We start from the raw sequence: 20,994 nt of genomic DNA, 5'->3' as shown, positions 1-20,994 counted from the left end.
TGACTTAAAAAGCTTCAAAAAAGTCTCATAAAACTTTTTTGAAAAATGACACATAAAAAAGATAAACCCAATATTCCCAAAAAAGTCTTCCATAAAAAATCCAAAGGAAAGTTTTCATAATTTTGGTTTTTACTTTTTTTCTGGAAAACTAATGACTGCAGAAAGAAAATTGTAGGCACAAAAGTTGCTTGGAATATCAATGCGCATAAGAGGCAATAGTAAAATAAATTTTAAGTGCAACAGTTTTCAAGAAGATTAATCTAGAAAAATATAAGGAATGACTATGTACATACCAGTTTTGTAACATATAGACACTGATTCTAATTGAAACGCATAACTCTTAAAGAAGATTGACATTTAATTTGTAAATAAAAGACTTTCCTTATTTTCCCTATTAACCACTGCACTTCCACAAAGGGCTTCCTCGATACACTCTATCTTCACTACACATTGAATAAAGACTGGATCCGACTTGTATATCCATCGCAATAATTTAAACGAGAAGTATGGAATTCCTTTTTCTATGCAAAAAAATAAATACCACTTTCGGTGGTGTAATGTAAGTAGGTAAATAAATTATTGTGTTGAGTATGTTTGTTCCGGAATATCTGTTTGATGCTTTGTCTAGGTTTGTTCACTGCAGTGGCGGCTCGTGGGAAAAAAAAGTAGGTGAAGAATATGAAGATCTGCATGGCCCAGAAAACAGTATTATAGTTAGAGCTGACTTACCTAGTTTTTTTTATAGTTAAATCAAGTCGATCCTTCGCTCCTTTAGGGAAGCGAATCTGGTTAATAATATCCTCGTAAAACGGATGTTGCATTTGCATGTAAATAGAAGTTCTTTTAATAGTTCTTTACATAGTGAAATAATAGCCAAACTGGAAAGTCCTTCTTGTGAAATAGTATTTCTTGTAAATGTTTTTAGCCTTTTTATGTCAGTAGTGTCATCAATTTGGAGGGAAAAAAAATAGTATCCTTAATTTCAGATCTAATGTAGTCACTAATGTAATTTGAAATACATTCAATTATCTCATTTTGAATTGATTTTGACTCCCCATTAAAAACATTTTTAACAACTCTTTAAAATTTCCCAAACAACAAATTTAATAACTCTTTAAAATTTTCCCTGTTTATTGAGTCAATTTTCTCGTCATGTCCGCGAAACGGCAACTCTTGTTTACTGAGATACAAAACTGCGTGGATAACTGTTTTCATACAAATTCTATTTAATCTAACATTTTTATTAAATTTTAATTTATCTAAACGAGCATTTTCTTCTAAGGCGTCGGCAATGGTGTTTTGATTATTTTCAAAGTTTCTGAACATTAATTGGCATTTTAAATGCTCTCCAGAATTTGCATGTTTATGCAAGGACCTATTAATATTAATAAAATCTGTAAAGCCATCCCTATTCCATACAGATTGTTTGTTTGAAAATAGTAAACAGGGCCAGCAATATAATCTTTGCAGCACCGTGCTGCTACCCATCCAATTAAATTCGGTAAACCAAGAAGGCTTAAAATTAATATTATAAGACTTGCCTCTTTTTTAATTCTATGCTTAGAATATTGGTTGGTCGACCATATACCAGCACATCCCTTTTATCTTCATCCATCCACAAATAAACGCCCGGCACCGCGAAAAACAACAGGTGAATATCAAAAACTGATTGATCTGATCTGCAGCTGCACCCGCCTCAGTTTCTTATGGCCGATTATGCGATGCCGCGCTAGGCTGGCGTCACGTTGCCATGGCAACGGTGAAGGCGATCGCGGATATAACACGGGATCTTCACTTGGACATAAATTAGTATATTGGGGTTTTGCTGGTTGCGGCGCGGAACTGGTTAATAGAATTTTTTGTTTATTGGATAAACTAATATATTATTTAATAATAACTAGTTATTTTGGTACTTTTTGATTGTCTTAGATCAAAAAAGAATACTCCAATATATATATATCCAATATTTTCAAAAAACATAAAGAATGACTTTTGGCCTAAAAAAAATGTTAAGTGTTATTAAAAAAAGTTATTTTTTTTGGTAAAATTGGAAAAAAATTATTTTTTTTTGTAAATTGATAAATCGTTCTAGAGGCTTGAAAAAAGTATTATAAAACTTTTTTGGAAAAATGTACCAAAAAAAATTATACCCAAAAAAAGTCTTTCTTAAAAAATCCAAAGGGGTAACCATTGGAAAATGCTTGTAATTTTGGATTTTATTTTTTATCCGGAAAACAATTCGTAGGAGAAAAAATTATAATGACAAAAGTTGTTTAAAATATTATTGCGCTAAATAATTCTTAAATAATCAGGATGCAATAGAAAAATCATTTTTAACTCCCACAATTTTTCAGAAAATTGGAAAAAACCCCTAACAGCTTTTCCTAATTTTCTCAAAAACTATTGAAAATATGGAGAATTTTCTTTGAGTATTGGATTTCCGTTCAAAAATAGAACAAATCATAAAGAATAACATTAGGTCATAAATCGAAAAATAAGGGAGTTATAAAGGATTTTTGAAAAATGTAATGAATGTTGAGCAAAAAATTAGAAAAAAAAATGTGACCTAGAACCAAAAACAAAAAAAAAACAAAAATTGCAAAGTGTACTTAGGTCTGGTCAGTCGGGGGGCCAATGTTTATATGCCAAGGAAAGAGAGGACCAGGGTATCAAGCTTCAAAGAACCATAATTTGTTATATAGTCGCGTTGTATGTCAATATAATGTGTTATATGTCAAATATCTGTCAACGTTTATTATTTGCATCCTAAATTAACTCTAAATACCAAATTTCAACCCAATCGGATCAATAGCAAAAGAGTTACGGTGTCACGTGACCTGGACCTCAAATGTCGAAAATCTTTAAAAATTTATTAATTGCATCCTAAATCAACCCCAAATGTCAAACTTCAAGCATATTGGACGAATAGCAAAGAAGTTATGATGGTCACGTGATCTAAAGTTCACAATTTTGGAAATTAATTAATTTTATCTTAAAAAAAGAATACCCTCTAAGAATAATGCCCTTAAACTTTAAAACACCCTGTACATTATTACAACTATTACTATTATTATAATTATTGTTTTCCTTACATTTGTCCTAAACCTTAAAACCCCCAGTATATGATAATAGTATAGTAAATTCTATTACTATACTATTATCATCCCCATAAATGTTCCTAAATATCAATACCCTCTGTATATTACAAATATATATTTATTAAAATTATCATAATAATTTGTTAAAATCCCGTTTAAAATTATCGCCAAAATATCAAGAATGAATTAATAATAAAATAGTCCGTGACGTCACGAGACGAACACGATGCAGTTTTAATCCTTGCTAGACACGCCATCCTTCTCCCACGGAACATACTACTTCAACTCATTACTTTGTGCAGAAACGAACTAGGTTCGATTCATATTCACCGTCACCTCTTTATCCTTCTTCCACCCATTGCCCTTGAAAGTGTAAAATTATGTAAACAACAGAACGCGGCGAATTTTCCCGACTTAATAAGGACGATTCGATAAAAAATATGCCCATATTCGGAAAATTTAGAGTTTCCGCATATCGCCACTACCAATTCCTGATCATTTCGACCCATTTTTAGCCTCTAATTTTCAAATTTAAAAAGTCGGTCCCAGCCAAATTTAGCAGCGGCCGCCATTTGCTCGACAACGTTATCCGGTCAGCCGTCAGATGATCGATGCAGAACACGTCCGTACGCTTTAACGACGGGTGCTAGACCACACGAATTATTGTACCATGAGAGCCGGGCCCGGGGGGGGTACCAATATTCAGCTGACCGATTTTTTGGACTTTTTATGGAAAATTGAAAAATTTTTAGTGATATTTGAAACAAAACGGTATTTAGTGGATTATAGCCAGATAAATTCCGCGTGTCTGAAGGCAAAAATGGTCTTTCTACGTTGCATAGGTATGCCAGTATTAAGCGTCAAAGTTAAAAAAAGGTGTAGAGCAAAAACTACTCTACGTAGATGACTGTAGAGTATATCAGAAAAAAGCTCTTAAAAAGTGTTAATATCGTTGATTGAATAATAGGAAGATACGCAACTATATGGGTTAAATTGTGCCCGCAAAATTATCCAGCAGAGAGATGGCGCACTGCTTAGGGTGCCTGAAAATTTTACCAGCCGTTTATCACATTATTAACCACAGAACATCCCCCTTTAGAATATTTAGAAATGAAAGTGAATGGAACAAAATGTGTGGGGTTCTTTTAAGTTGTCCGCTTGATTGAAAGTCGGCGCGGCATGTCATCGATTTGCCGTACATTACAGAAGTTGTTTTGTTTCATTCATTCTCCGATAGATAGAAGCACTGTATGTTTTTTTATTATGGGTTTACCCGATTTGCTTTCCGTTCTGGCTGCAGTTTTATTAATACAATGAAAAAAAAATTGAATAATTTTTTTTTAATTGGATTTCGTAGGTGTGGTAATTCAAAAGCAGTAATTTAATATTATATTTAGAAAAAACATCAATATTCTTTTTAGACATAAAATTAATTATGTGCAGTACGACAAATGAATACTAATTAGAAACCATGGTTACATCCATGTACATTTATGGTACATATTTTTACAGATTCTGAAATCCTATGCTACCTCGTCACACCTTTATAACCCTTAATGAATCACCTGGGACAACCTAGCCTCTCTTAGTGCTTTAATACTTAGTGTTTTGGTCTGATGCTTGTGGGTAGAATGAATTCTGGGGCAAAATCATTGACACAAACAAAGTTTTCTGTTTGAATTATTTCACCAGTGGTTTTTAAGCAAGGATTTTTAACATTAATTAATTATCCATTGCTGTCTATATTTGGCATTCCTCTTGGAAAAAGGAAGTGGCTAGAATATAGGTCTGTGCAGTCTGGTACATAGTATTTATGTTTTGCCTTTACGTCACCCATAAACAGACATTTTGTGAAATGGTTTTAATACCAATCCAATGTTAACAATAAAAAGTTAACAACCAAAGTAAACAGTAAAGTTTTAGGTAACACAACACAACACATAACACACGAGAAAGTTCACCACTGGATTTATAAATAGGTAGCTAATTCCTATTTTGTGAAAAGCACTAATCTCGTTTAACAGGCACTGTACACTAAATATTAATGTAGATAATAAGTTTATATTGTTTATTACTTTAGTCTCTCAATTAAATGTCTTTATCGGAAAATAATAAATATTGAAATCGAAATGACGTATGATGTAAGGATGGCGATGGCAATGGCAGCTAAAACAGAAGGCCAATCGGGACAAACCCAAGCTTAAAAATACAGAGTGCCTCATCTATCGGAGAATAAATGAAACAAAACAGCTTCTGCAACAAATCGCAAAATTACGTTCCGGGCCATCTTTCGATCGATCGGGCAACCTCAAAACAACCCGACAGGCTCCTTTCATTTAACTTTCTTTTCTAAAAACACGGGATTTTCTTTTCTCTGTCATTAGTCAAAGAGTGGTCAGGGTGTCTGGTCGAAGAGTTTTTGGGTGGTTAAATTTTTGTGTTAATACTATAGATCAGCATTACTCAAACTTTTTTCGTGTCGGAACCCTTTTTAAAAACTAAATTTTTAACGGAACCCTAAATTCTAAACGAAAGGCAATACAAAAAAAGATAGATACAGTAAGTAGTGAGTAAGTTAGAGCTGGAATTATTAACCCAATCCAATCCAACTACGAAAGCATCGAAAAATAAATTTTCGAGAACTTATATTACTGTAAAAAATGTACTCATTATAAAATAATAACTTTCTAGGAACTTTATGTCGAAAATAAACCCTATTTTCCCATAATTTGACGTGTGGTTTTAAGAAAAGTTGGGTTGGGTTTATAATTCCAGGTGCGATTAAAATAAATATTACTAATTTTTTATATGGAATTTTAAATACGATTTGCAATACAGTTACTAAACTAGACCATATTTCCAAACAACAAATGTTGATAATAAAAAATTAAGATTTTTTCTAAAATTTTAGCCCCCAGTCTATGCTTAATAAAAAAAATAAATATTTCTTTATAAAAAATACACTTTTAATACCTTTAAACTCAATGAACTGTAATTAAATGTACTTACAATGAGGGTTGAAAAATTAGGCAAATCGAGTTTAAATTATTCACTATTTTGCACACAGCCACTAAAGAACTTCGCCTCTTAAATGCGCATTTTACACTAAAATAACTCACGGAGTTATTTCCGTTGTAAATAAATAAGTACGTCGCATTCCGAGCCAGTGAGAACATCATTAGCCACACACTAAGTAAAATATCTTAAACCTATCTTTAGGGCACAATTTAAGAAATTTGCGAAATATTTTAAATCGGTCTCAAGCCCCCCCCCCCCTCCCCGTGACACTTTTTCAATTTATAACAAATTGTTTCAAACTTTCTTAAATTAGAGATGTATCTCAGACAACACTTTTGTGATTGATTTTCTAGTAAATAAAAAATGCTCAAATAGATGTGATATAATGTTATTAAGAGAATTTGCATTACAATTTTCAGATCTCTCACTTAATGATTTCAGAGATATGAGAATAAACTTTTTTGGAATTAGTTAAGGAACTCGTAACATAAATACAACTAGACTTTTGCATTGTAAAAGCAAAATAATTTGAAAATATGCTTTTACCAAACGTTGATACATATTATCGTTGATTGATTATTTGAGAAGATGCGCAACCTTATGGAAGAAAATATACCCTCCTCAAATATACTCGACAATGAGATAGCGACACCGTCGCGTCGGTCGAAGTGAACCCGAGAATTTTGCCAAAAGCGTGTGCCGACCTGCCGACAGTCACCGTCTGCAGGGTTGCCAGTCTATTACAATTGTAATAGATCTATTACTTTTTCAAAACTTTTATTATCTTGTTACCATTTGCTAAAATCTATTACCTATTACCTTTTAGAAAGAAAATAAAAGCGCTCTACATACATAATGAATTGAGTTCATATTTCGACTCCTGATTATTTGAAATTCGCACGCGAGGCAAAAACTGAATGGTAGTACACTTCATAATAGGCGTCTTTTTCTTCGCGCATGATGGTTTAATATTTCCGTTTCATATCGGCATCCGTTAAGCAGTCAAAATTTATTTATTTTTTAAACTAAATATAGATTCGAGCCCAGAATATGCCTAACCCAACAATCACAACTTTTTTGAAAATTTATTACCTTTTTTTCAAATCTGTTACCTTTTCATTGGACATTCTATTACCCCTTGCAAAATCAAACTGGCAATACTGACTGTCTGCCTCACGAACTTAATAAATATACCTCTGCTAATGCATATGGCCACGATACCCAAAAATGACCACTGCCTGGCCATCATTTTTATAGTGGTTGTGTCCTTTTAATATTGGTCACTCTGAATATTTGGGCGCGTTTTTAAATTCATCACATCACGTTTCTTTATTAATATGATGGGTCCATCAATGATTGGCTGATGGCAATCACTGGTCCATCGTATTTTCGTTTTGGTGGAATGGTGTGATGGAAATGTTGACTTTTACATTTTATAATTTTTTAGTGTTGCCAACAAAAAATATATTAAATAACAGTAATGAAGTTGACGACCCTGACGTTTGACGTGTGAGTATAGCGGATTGCCTAGTTTTTGACGATTTGTAAACAACGCTTGGGTATATTGTCTGGAACAGGCGATGTATCTTCCTCCTTATTTAATGCGTGAATAATGTATCACCATCTTTATTCAAAGGTATTTCGTTCACTGTTTCTGAAAACCGAATTATTGTGAATTGTCTGTCTGTGTTGTTTATGATTGAGTAGTATATAGAGTTGTTGATAAAATAATATATTTTTACTATATAAATCCTTGCTAATTACAAACCCTCATAAAATCATCTATATTTTGATTTTTATAAATGGTTGTACCTATTAATGTAGAAACACTGTTCATGGAACTCGAAAAACTCATCCATTATCCCAAAGATGCTGGTCATACACTTTTATAAAAGGTAAAAAACACGAAATGTACAGCATCACAAATACATTTAATAAAATAACGAAGGTTACATGTTTCGCTCGACTAGAGCATCATCAGACCATAACATACACAAAACACCTAATATTTTTTCTTAAATAAATAGAAAAATATTAGGTGTTTTGTGTATGTTATGGTCTGATGATGCTCTAGTCGAGCGAAACATGTAACCTTCGTTATTTTATTAAATGTATTTGTGATGCTGTAGATTTCGTGTTTTTTACCTTTTATAAAACTGTTCATGGAAGGAAAGTAAAACTCGCAATAGTAAAAATAGAAAGAAAATAAATGTTTTTTTAACTGAATTTGTTAAGTAAATACAAGCAAAAATTTCATGGTATTAGGATTTATAAGATTCAAGTTTAAGTTTAGATTTATAAGATTCAAGATTATCAGAATCTTAAATAAATATTTTAAAGTGCATGCCTTTATTCTAAGTTGATTGAAACTTTGTTTCATTTTAGATGAGGATTACTTACTTTCATAAATTTTAACGAAATTCTTAAAGAAGTACAAGAAAAATCACAGATCTAACGCAACTATCTTAAATTCTTAACTAAATGGTTTGTACTTAGACCGCTCATTGTACAACCTAACCCAACCCAAAAGACTGGAGGTTTGCTAATGACCATATATGTTAGATTGTGGATTTCAAAAATAACTTTTTAAAAAAAACTTTTATTTCAAATTACAAAAATAAAAACCGACATAGGTTTATCTTACACTAAATACTTAATAATAATGATTATTGAGCTAACAAGCAATGGCTTTTTATACAAACAGAAAATGCTGACTATCATGAGAACAATAAGATAAGGTTCTTTCCACAGTCTTTTTAAACAAACAACAGCTAAGCATAAAAGGTGCTACGTTTGCTTATTCCCGGAAACGCCTACGGATCTGGTTGAGACGGTAAACATGTGGGTTGGCCTTGGTATCGGGTTTCATGGTATATTCTTATCTAACAGCTCCCCTTTTAAAAGAAAAGTTGGTGTTAATCTAAACAGCAACTTTTAAGCAGAACTCTTATTGGTGTTGAGTTCCATTGCTTCTTCTTGGTCTCCTAGGTGGATACTAGGACGTCTTCTTGGGACCATCCTCGAAAGCTGCTCTCTAAATGTCCGTATTCTGGGCTTAGGTAGGAATGGTGGGAAGTCATCATTGTTTGAACTATTCGTCACTATACCAATGGTTGGAGTTCGACGTCTTCGGCATTTGCAAGTAATGTAAAGGACTATGAGCAGAGCTATGGATACAATTGTTGTAATGGTGAACCAATTCATGTGTTTTTCGATGAAGGGTTGATTGATTAGTTTGTCAAGCTGTTCGGAATACTGATTGAGATTATGTTCGGCAATGTTCAGGTCATCAACATTTAGTTCACTGATGCGTAATGGTTTCAGTTTCGGCATTTTCGTTTTCTCTGGCAATTGATCACAGCAAGAGTATGGAATCAATATTGGAGATGAGTTTGGCTTCGACGAAGTCTCATTTGTTTCTCGTTCAAGTGAAGCTTGGATCCTCGTACTTCCAACAAACGCACCACAGGTAGTTCCAAGGATTACTATGGTATTGTCCGTGAGAATTTCTGAGACTATACCCTTGTTTTGACACTTAATGGTGATTGGAACTGGACTTGATGTTGTGACTAGCCATGAGTTTTGACGGATAGGCTGCACATGGTAACCCTCTGCATAGAAAATGGAAGGTCTACAGGTTTTAGGCAGTTTTGTATGTTGCCTAAGGAGTTGTGCTTCACAGATTGCATCACTGTCGATGGGGTACGGAAGTACATTAGTACAGATTTTCGTTGCCCTGTCGATATTTTTACAATGGTCCAAGTTTTGAAATGTAGTGAAAAACAATGAATCAAAATCACGCGCAATATAATTATTCGTAGTTGATATTGTGTGATAAAGACCTGTTCGATTATCTAAGATCGGGATTGGATAAAGGCGATACAGGGTATATACTGAGGGTTCAACAAGAGGTATTCTTAAAACAAATACTATTTTTGTATCAGATTGATAAGCATCTAATTCGATTAAATCTAAGTATTGAGCAATAGTTGAAGTTGAAATTGGCAAAGGTAAGTTGTATTTTTGTAGAGAGTGAGAGATTTCCCCAAGTGAATCCTCTAAATCTGATGGTTTTATTATAGAGCCATGTAATATCTTTAAGCGTGCAAAGGTGACTGCATTTAATGCGTCATTTATAGTGTCTTTAATGAATGTATAGCTTTCCATTAGCGATTCACATAAGTCTAGGATTTTAAATTGTGCACGATAAAAAGCTAGATCATCTGAAAGTGAAGCAATTAAGGTTTCTATTTCGCAAATATTCTGATTAAAGGTTTCTTCATCGATTTTAAGTTTTTGTATGGTAGAATTGAAACTCTTTATAACAGAAGTTGTAACTGAAATTTGTTGTTGCATAAGCCGTTCGATATTTGCCTCATTACTATTGATTTTGTCAATACAGTCATTAAAGTATTGTCCATCTGATGCATCTAAGTTTCCAGTTATTGCTTTCCAAACAGTTCCGATACCGTCGAATATTCCTCGTTTTTCTCTTAAATTAATATCTTTAGTACCGATGATTAATTCTTGATATTTGACGTTTACGTATTTCGAAATTTGCTTAAGAAGACTAGTGTGAGTTTGTATTTCAACAAAAGCTGCCATCATTCGATTAGATTTTTCGATTGACAGGCTGTCTAATAAACCGTTTAGGATGTTATCATTATGCTCAATTGCTTGTTTAAAGGGAAGTAAATCTTGATATACTAAAAGTGTCCATTTGTCGTTTGAAATTTTAATGTTAATTTCTTCATTGAAAAAGAGTCCAACTGTATTATTAATGGGCGTTATTCGGTATTGGCTGCTGGCGATCGAAGTCAATCCCAGTAACCTGCAAGGAAATGATAGGGAGATAAAACCTATTCGAAATATGGTTTCATTCTATCGAAATTAACTTTGGTTGTTTTATTCGTTTCGGGGTTTAATAAATTGGCTGAATTTAAAAGGATTTCAGTTATGACATACGGACCGTTAAATTTGTTTTCTGATTTGGATTTTATTTGTGATTCTCGGACGTAAACCTTATCACCAACGGAGAATTCGGGTTGTTTTTCCGATATACGTTGATCAAATCTTTCTTTTGACTTTTGTTTGGCATGTTCGGTTCTTTGCCTAGCAACTTTATAAAAATAGCTCATTCTATTATTTAGATCGCGGATGTATTTTGAAATAAGGGCTTCTTGATTGTAAAGTGTTTCTGGGGGTCTATTTGATGTATGGCCAAATACAAGCTCATACGGAGTAAAGCCGTGTGTTCTGTTTTTAGTGTTATTGTAACAAATAACAGCATAAGGTAAAATCGAGAAGGGTTGGTCTTCGGGATGTTCGGCCAGATTTACTCTTATCATTTCGCCTAGGGTCGCGTGGAAACGTTCTAAAGAGCCATTCGATTCGGGATGACCTACACTTGAAAATGTTATTTTCGTATCAAAAAGTTGACATAGGTCTTTTAGAAGTGTGTTATCAAATTCTTTGCCAGAATCGCAATGAATTCTTAGGGGCGTACCAAAGTGTTGGAAGTAAACTAAGAGTGTATTTACAATGGTAGAAGCTTTTTTGTCTTGTAAAGGATAAGCTTGAACAAATTTCGTGAGCTCATCGTTAATGGTTAAAGCGTAGTTACGAGTTGGGTATTCAAAAATGTCAATGTTTATTCTTTCGAATGGTGTTCGGGGGGTTTCCGTAATTACTAGAGGTCTACTTAAGTTTTTCCTAACAATTTTGACTTTTTGGCAAATTTCGCACTTTTTTATAAAGTCTTCGATGTTCTTATTCATACCGCGCCAATTGTATTTTTGTCTAATTCTTCGACAAGTTTCGTTAATTCCGCGGTGTAAATTGTTTTTGCCAAGGTGGTATTGTTCTATGATAATAGGTATTTGGTCTTCATCAGGTGTAGTTACAATATTTTGACAAATTTTTAATTTGATTTCTTTGTCGGCAAAAATAAATGACATCATTTCTAGAGAAGGTAGATCTAAATTATTTTCAATGCAATAAACTTCATTTAATTCAAATAAGTCTTGATATTTAAATAAACAATAAAACAAGTGTTGGCTACAAGAATTATTGTCAAATGGTAAAGGGATTATTAAATACTTCCGGTTTTTAACTGATTTACTATTAGCAACATTAATTTTTAATTCTTGGAAATCTAAATATTCTTCGAGAATGTCGTCAATAATTTTAAAATGTAAATCTTCCATTTTGTTTTGCCTAAAGAATGTAACGATATTTTTATTTGATTTGTCTAGTAGTTGGTCATTTGTAACCTCTATTTTAGAATAATCGATTAAAGATCTTGTTTTATAATTATCAACAAATCGATTGTATTCCTCGGTTATGTTTCGATCGTCTTCTTCAGTAAATGAGGGTTGAGGGCTCGGTTCAGGGATAACAGTGTCTTCTTCTAATGCAAAAATGTTTACTTTTTTATGAAAATCTACGCATTCTTTAAGGTGATTTATTTTAATTCGAGAAAGTGCGTCAGCATTTTTATTATATTTACCGGGTTTAAATTCGATTTTAAATGAATATTCCTCGAGTTTGAGGCGCCAACGCGTTAACCTGCTTCCGGGGTCTTGAATGGACCATAACCATGTAATTGGACGATGGTCAGTAACAAGCGTGAATTGTCTGCCGAATAAATACGGTCGAAAATGTTTTACGGCCCAAACTATAGCTAATAACTCACGTTCTATAGTGGAGTATTTAGTTTCTGCGGCACATAAGGTTCTTGATGCGTAAGCGATGGGCATATCTTTCCCGATCGGTCCTTGGGATAAAACGGCTCCGATTGCAAAAGCACTTGCGTCAGTAGTTAAGATGAACGGTTCTTCGAAATTCGGATAAATTAAAAGTGGGTCAGTGGTTAAAGCAGTTTTTAATGTATTAAAAGATTCTTGACATTCTTTACTGAAAATAAAAGGGGTATCTTTTTGAAGAAGGGTTGTTAGGGGCTTCGAGATTTTAGCAAAATTTGAAATAAACCGTCTGTAATAACCTGCTAATCCGAGGAAAGATTTTATGTCTTTTTGATTTTTTGGTTCTGGAAAATTTAAAATACATTCGACTTTTGCCGGATTAGGTTTTACACCGTTTTCTGTTATTAAATGTCCGAGATAGGCTACTTCTTTGCGTAAGAATTCGCACTTATCTGGTTGTATTTTTAGGTTGGATTTTCGTAGGCGTTTAAAGACTTCTTGTAGGCGGTTAATGTGCTCGTGGATAGTAGGAGAATAGATTATGATGTCATCCATGTAGACGAGGCATCTTTCGTTTAAAATTCCCATAAGAATATTATCCATAACTCTCTGAAAAGTTGATGGAGCGTTTTTCAGGCCAAATGGCATTCGAACGAATTCGTAGTGCCCATTTTCTACGGAAAACGCGGTTTTAGAAATATCCTTTGGGTCTATCTCTATTTGATGGAACCCTGACGCTAGGTCTAAAGTAGTGAAATATTGGCATTTACCAAGTTGGTCGAGGAGGTCTGAGATATTAGGTAATGGGTATTTATCATTAACCGTAACTTCGTTTAGTTTACGATAGTCGATAACTACTCGCCACTTTTGCTTGCCTGAAGCGTCAAGTTTTTTAGGAACTACCCAAACCGGGGCTGACCAGGGAGATACGGATGGTCTTATAATATTTTCGTCGAGCATTTTAGAAATTTGTCTTTTAACTTCCTCTTTATGAATATGAGGATATCTGTATGATTTTGTGTAAATGGGTTTGGCGTTATTAGTATCAATCGAGTGTTTAATTTCGTTGGTAAACGTAAGTTGATCACCTTCGATATAGAAAATATCGGAAAATTCTAAACAAAGTTTAGTAATTTCTTCACGTTCTTCTTCGTTAAGGTGGTCAATTCTCAATTGTTCTTTTATTAATTGCCGTCTATCAACAGGTTCGGCTGACTCATAATAATTAAAATTATTTATCGATTGTAGATCAGGTAGAGGTTCAAAAGATAAATTCGAGAAATCGATTATTTTATCAATTGCATTAGGGTTAATAATGGTTGTTAAAAATTCGCCCTGTTCGTTTACGTGAATAATAGCATTTGGGATTTTTACTTTTTCTTTTTCTTGACCTAATAAAATTACATCGGTGTTTTTTAAATTGCATTTTAGTTTAAAGACTTTTTCAGTACGGGGTTCTATTGATATTAAATTTTTATTTTTTATTGCTTTATTTTGAAAATGCTGATTAGTTTCAGTATCAACTGTTGGGGTTAGAATTTGAGGTAGATAAGAAGAGTTTTTAGCTAAGTTTGATTTTACTACAGGTTTTTCATCCTCTGGTGTAAATTTATACATAGGAATATCTTTAAAATTTGTCTTAAGTATTTTTGATTTTAAGTCGATAACGCATTCATAGTGTTGTAGAAAATCGAGTCCTAAAATACCATCGAATTCGATATCTAAGTTACAAATATAAACTTTACAAGGATTATCTACATTAAAAGGAATCAAAGTGGATTCTTGGATCAATATTTTTTGATCAGTAATACCTTGTACGACAATATTTTCCGCAAAGCGTTGCTTAAAACCGTCTGCAACATGATCTTTAAAAACTGAAATTCCCGCGCCTGTATCTATGAGTAATTTATATGTTTTGGAAGCATCGTAAATGTAGTAAAGGTTTTTTGAGCTTACGGTGTGTAAATTATTTAAAGAAAGCTTTGTTCGGGATTTTGTTTCGGTTCGTTGATCCGCAATGTTTGGATTTGTGTTGCAATTTGCGACATTGTCTGGTCTGTTTGTTTCTGATCTGGTGGGTGGTTTTGGTTCGATATTAATGGAAAATTTCGATTTGACATTACTAAAGGATTTTGTTGTGTTGCCAAGTTATTATTAGGTTCGTGTTGATTTCCTATTGGTTGTTCAAATAAATTATAATCAATTTGATTAGAAAAATCTTCGACATTTTGATCGTAATAATAGGTTTGACTATTATCGGAATAATAGTTGTACTGCTCGAGGTAGTTATCAGAATAACTATTCTCATCAAAATAATTATTTTCGTCAAAATAGTTATATTGTGAACCATCATCAAAGTTCATATGATAGGTTCTTTGATAGTTTGGGTTTCTTTGGATGACACTGGGACGATACTGGTTTTGGCTACTTTGTCCAAAATTTGGTCGTGGTTGGGGGTTAGAAGGGTTTTGAAATGAAGGTTGATTTTGTGAATATGGCCTTTGAAAATTATTTGGGTTACTATTTAAATTTGGTGCTGGGTTTCCAAAAATATTAGGTCTGGGGCTTGACTGTATTCTACATTCAATTGAAGTATGGCCAATTCTTCCGCATTTAAAACATTTTATACTAGGATTTTGCGGGCGTCTTAAGGTAGTGTTTGGTCTGGGTGATGGATGTGATTGTATGGGTCTATTTTGTTTTTGGTTTTCAAAATAGGACAATTGCAATTCTCGCCTAATTCTAGCTTGAGCTTCAAGTAAATTGTTGGGATTACTTGCGCGTACTATGTGACCAATACGTGGGTCTAAACCAGTTAATAGTGTGTTTAGAGCCATTGAGTCTATTAAATTCGTTTGTGCTATTTTTTGAGGTGCGGTTAAATTTTGTTTTTGCACGGCAGAGTGCATTTTATAGTTAAGAGTTTGAAGCCTATTAAAGAATATTAACGGGGATTCATTTGGTAATTGTTTTAATCTTTGCAAATCTTGGATTAAGGAAGAGAGGTCTCGACTATCACCAAAATGTAAACTTAATAATTGCTTAACTTCTAAATATGATAATAAATTTCTAGAATTAATAAGTTGTGCGGCTTTTCCTTTTAATTTATTTTTTATGTGAATAACTAAAAGATCGCGTTGTTCACCGACTGCCATGTTGTAAGCACAATCGCACGCATGTAAAAATGAGCCTAAAAATATTGCATCACCATCAAATTCAGGAATTAAAGAAAAAATTTCAGATAGTTTATAAGTTTCAAGGTGAATATCGTGAGCTGACGTATTCGCTTGTCGATTATTTTGTTCAGTTTGTTCAATTTCATTTGTGGTAGACATTGTAATATTTTAAATACTTTTTTCGAAATACGAAATTAGAAAATCGAACAGTATAAAAATAATAAAATAAAATGTGTATAAAATATTAAAATACACAAAAACAAAAATATAAACGAATGATTCAATGCTTTTACTTACAAAAGAATCTTCTTAACCATTGTCTTGTTCTCTGCTTGTTGGATACCAGGGGCTTCACCAGGTGTTCCTTCCGTACCCTTGTTGCTGAGTGAGGACGCTGGATTACCTTAGGGTGCTAGTGGTTCTTACTGTAGCTAATATTACTCGCGAATTTGGATCAACCTGTTTTCGCGGCGTATTAACTATCCGTTCCGACTGCGCCAATGTTAGATTGTGGATTTCAAAAATAACTTTTTTAAAAAAACTTTTATTTCAAATTACAAAAATAAAAACCGACATAGGTTTATCTTACACTAAATACTTAATAATAATGATTATTGAGCTAACAAGCAATGGCTTTTTATACAAACAGAAAATGCTGACTATCATGAGAACAATAAGATAAGGTTCTTTCCACAGTCTTTTTAAACAAACAACAGCTAAGCATAAAAGGTGCTACGTTTGCTTATTCCCGGAAACGCCTACGGATCTGGTTGAGACGGTAAACATGTGGGTTGGCCTTGGTATCGGGTTTCATGGTATATTCTTATCTAACATATATTATATTATAATAATCTTTTTTTTTCTTGCTTTTTCCGCGGCCAGGCTGCCCTTACTGTCGCCCCTCGCTTCTGCCTCCCTAATTGCTAATTTTTTTTATCATAACTTAACATTATATTTCTTGATGTCGTTTTAAATTCTTTCATAGACTAAATACTAATGACAGTGCTTGCATCTGCCAAGCATTGATTCTTTTTTTTTTTTTAGTTTAGTTTTTTAGTTTTTATATGGAAATATTTAGCTATTTTGTTTGTTATGTATAGGATAGTTCACATATGCTTTCCTTAATATAAGGAGCATGTGAAGCGGTTTTTCTTATAATCAATAAACTGTCCTTTTTGTCATACTTTTTTTTCATAAAATGTATTCTTTTTTTTTCTTATTTTGACAAATAAACGATTTATATTTGTATTTGTATTACATACAAACAAGGCATAGTCAAGAGACCAAGACTAACAAACATTTCTGCAATCATCCCTGTAACCTAAACCAGATATCACTCTTACCTCCCTTCTCTGCAAACCAAAAACTCTGCTTACCTCTGCTGCATGGCCCCAGGCAAGAATTGCATATGAAAGATGGGAATGAAAAATGGCAAAGTATGCTGTTCCTAACATATCAGCAAAGATACAATTGCAGAGGTTTCTGAGCACATACAGGCCCCTGTTCAGTTTCGTCGCAAGACCATCAATATGCTTACCCCATTGCAGCTTTAGTTCCAAAATGACTCCCAGCAAACTCACCTCTGATGCATTTTCTACATTTGGCAGATCTCTAATAGAGAATGTAACCGATGTGTCTTATCACTATTTAAAAGCAGTCTTTCAGTCCTCGCCTGTGCCGCCATAGATCCAAGTAGTGATTCCTCATGAATCTGCAGCATGAGAAGCAGTTATGTCTTCAGCAAAGAGAGTGAATTTTGCACGAGTTTCCCTTCAGGAAGGTTGTTTATATATATTAAGAAAAGGATGTGCCTCAGAACTGATCCTTGTGGCACTCCAATGCTCATAACCCTCTTTGCTAACGTCACACCCGCGACTTCCACCACCTGAGATCTACATTATAGATAAGACTCTACGAGTTTTATACTATTATGATGAAATTTATAGTATTCAAGTTTTTAAAGAAGGATGCCATGATCGACACAGTCAAAGGCCTTGCTCAGATCACACAGCAAGACTGCATTGTACTGACAATCATGAAATGCCTCTACTATATCAGACACAAGATGTAGGATGCCCTAAACACTATTCCTATGCTCTTTAAATCCAAACTGGCACCGGGAGATATAGTGTCTATGGGTCTCAAAAAACCCAAAAATTTTAACGGCCATGCACTTTTCTACTATTTTAGATATTATAGGCAAAACTGATATTGGCCCATAATTTTCTGGAAATAAAGGGTCACCCTTTTTAAAAATCGATACCTCAATTGCCACATTGAGAACTTCAGGAAAAGTATTCTGTTTAAAACAAAACTTTATTAGATTAGCCAAAGGAATTTAGGCAGTTTTTCATAGTCTTTAGTGTTTAACCCATATATATCACAGCTTGGTTTATTTTTTAGGTTATTAATTACATCCCTTACTTCATTAAAGTTACCTCAGAAAACGAAATGGAGGTAATGCTCTTTCTGTAAGATAATCAAGTGGATTATTATTGGAAATTGGGATATCTCGCACTGTGCTCTGTGCTATGCTGGAGAAAAAATTATTAAAGTCATTTGGTGTAATTGATATATTTTTATGATATAATGACTTTTCACTTTTACCTTGGTGCTGTTTTTGTTAATTTCTACCTGTTTATATTGACGGTTGAGTTCTTCCAAAAACTGCAAGTGGTCTCTCATTCCCTTAAGGTCTTCATTAAACCAGTTTATAGCATAAGAGTGGTCAGAACGAACAATGTAAGATTTTTCTGAAAATGCTGATTGATATGCATTTTCAAGCAACATGGAGGCTATGCCATAGCCAATCACTCTTCCCTGATATGCCTGGTTCAGATATTCCCTCGCGGCAAACGGATAATGTGCTGGAACTTCATCGTGTTGGTACCACATGTTTTGTCTGACATTCAAGGGAATATATCAAGTAAATTTTTTCATTTAGTCATGGTGGTAAGTGATACGGACCAACAAGAGTATTATGTACAAGTCCTGCCCAAACATTTACCATAAGTTTTTATTGAGAACCAAACAGGTGCATAGCGTAAGGGTTGCCTTTAGCCCAAACATGGCTGTAACATGCTGATGCAATTATTGTTCGAGTAAAACCGACCATACCCGAATATACTTTATTCACAACGTGTGCGCTATAGCTCAGTTACTTATGGAAGGAGATTTGTCAATTTGCGCTAAGATTCTCTCTTCCGTGCCTAGTACACGCACTGTGCGTGGTCTTTCCCCCACATTAGAGGGAGCCTCTGCAAATTAAATGTTTCGTTGCCATAAACATTCCGGATGAGTAACACTTTACGAACAAATCTTACCCGTAATCATATATATATATGAAGGTTCCTTTATATATATATATGGATTTTATATATATAAAGGACTACTTACTCTATATATATAAAGGACCTTTATATATATATATGCCCGTAATGATCGGGTTCTCGCAATCTTGAATGCAAACATGCGAATAGTTCCTAACATGGTAATCGCCGCTGCGAAAAGCGTTCTTAGTAAATCCGCAAAGCGCGTCTTTCATTACCATCAGCAGCGCCATAAGCCAGGTGTAGGTCTGCTAATTCAGCGAATGTAAAATTCTCCATTTTAAACGGTCACACTACAATTTAGATTTTATTTTAAACATTGCCACGATGCAATAATAAATGAGTAGCCTACGCAATGCGAGTGTATGACGCGCGGCGATTGGTCTCGAATGTCAAAATCGCTAAAGCTAGGCACTCAATATTGATATTATTTGTATATTTATTTTTTATTAATTTTGTATATTTATTTTTTTTTATATGTATTTGGTACATATGTTAAACTTTTTTCTTGTGATCCCTATTAGTGTCAAAATAAAGCGCATGCGCCCATGGGCTAATAAGTAAAAACGTTTATTTTGGCGAGATCTACCGACCCTTACATTTTGTCAGAATAGTTTCGGAGCACCCTGTATAGATATGCCGCTTCTTTGACCTTTTTGTAGAATAAGTCATGGCTCCTGGATGTGTCTTGATTAATGTTATAGTATTCTAGAATATTTTGTTAATCATAATGTACTCTATCTGGTTTTTCATCTGTAGTCATTTCATTTGGAGTCTGGAGTATCCTTAGGTGATTTTCAAGTTACAGGTCTTCTTGGATCTTACTTCTTCTTTGTCAGAAGTAGTAGAGGCATATCCCTGCATGATGTTAGATTTAATTGACATCGTACATATTAAGCTGGATGAGTAACAGTATATAGTAAAGTTCATAACGTGTCTGGTAATTTGTTCATTTCAAATTATACCCACTCCAGTTATGTGATTGTCGTTGGGATTTGCTGAGTATCATATTTTATAATTGTAGACAGCACATTGATCAGCGTCTATTCACCGTATTTCGCTTACTCCTCATATCCTGCTTCATATCGTTCTAATGCTCCAAGTACCAATCGGCTTATTTTCCTTAATTAGGGTTTCGTTGGCTGACGATCGAAAAGGCCTCACCGCCTTGAGAATGTCCTCCTCTATGTCGGATCTTGATATCGGCGATTTATAATCAGTAACTCCTCTCATCTGGTTTGTCGTAGTCATACTAGTATACAAGAGAGAGATAATGAGGTGGTTTCCCGTTGCCTCCCACCCAATCTTGGATCATTTCCATTATGCTTCAATGCGATAATGAGAGTGCCGGTTCCCATGCTTAAGCTAGTTTTGATTCCCTTCGAGTATTTAATTTCCTCGGCACTACCCATATCAGTGAGGCGTTTCCCTATCCACCACCTGGGGAGTATAGCAACCCCGCACGGGTTGGATTGATCGAATTTATTTAAGAATCTCATGGGGGTTAATTAAAAAGGCTTCAAATTTCCCGAATTAGTAATCGATTTACGATAATTTTTTTTGTTTCATGAGAGTATAAATTCCAGCAAAGACTGTGATTGCTTTGTAAAATAATATTTAGATATAATATAATTGAGCACTTTTTGAAATTGAGAAGAATACGACCCAA

Source organism: Anthonomus grandis, chromosome 4, assembly GCF_022605725.1.
Source record: "Anthonomus grandis grandis chromosome 4, icAntGran1.3, whole genome shotgun sequence".
Lineage (NCBI taxonomy): Eukaryota > Metazoa > Arthropoda > Insecta > Coleoptera > Curculionidae > Anthonomus > Anthonomus grandis.
Note: the sequence above shows the minus strand (reverse complement) of the source record.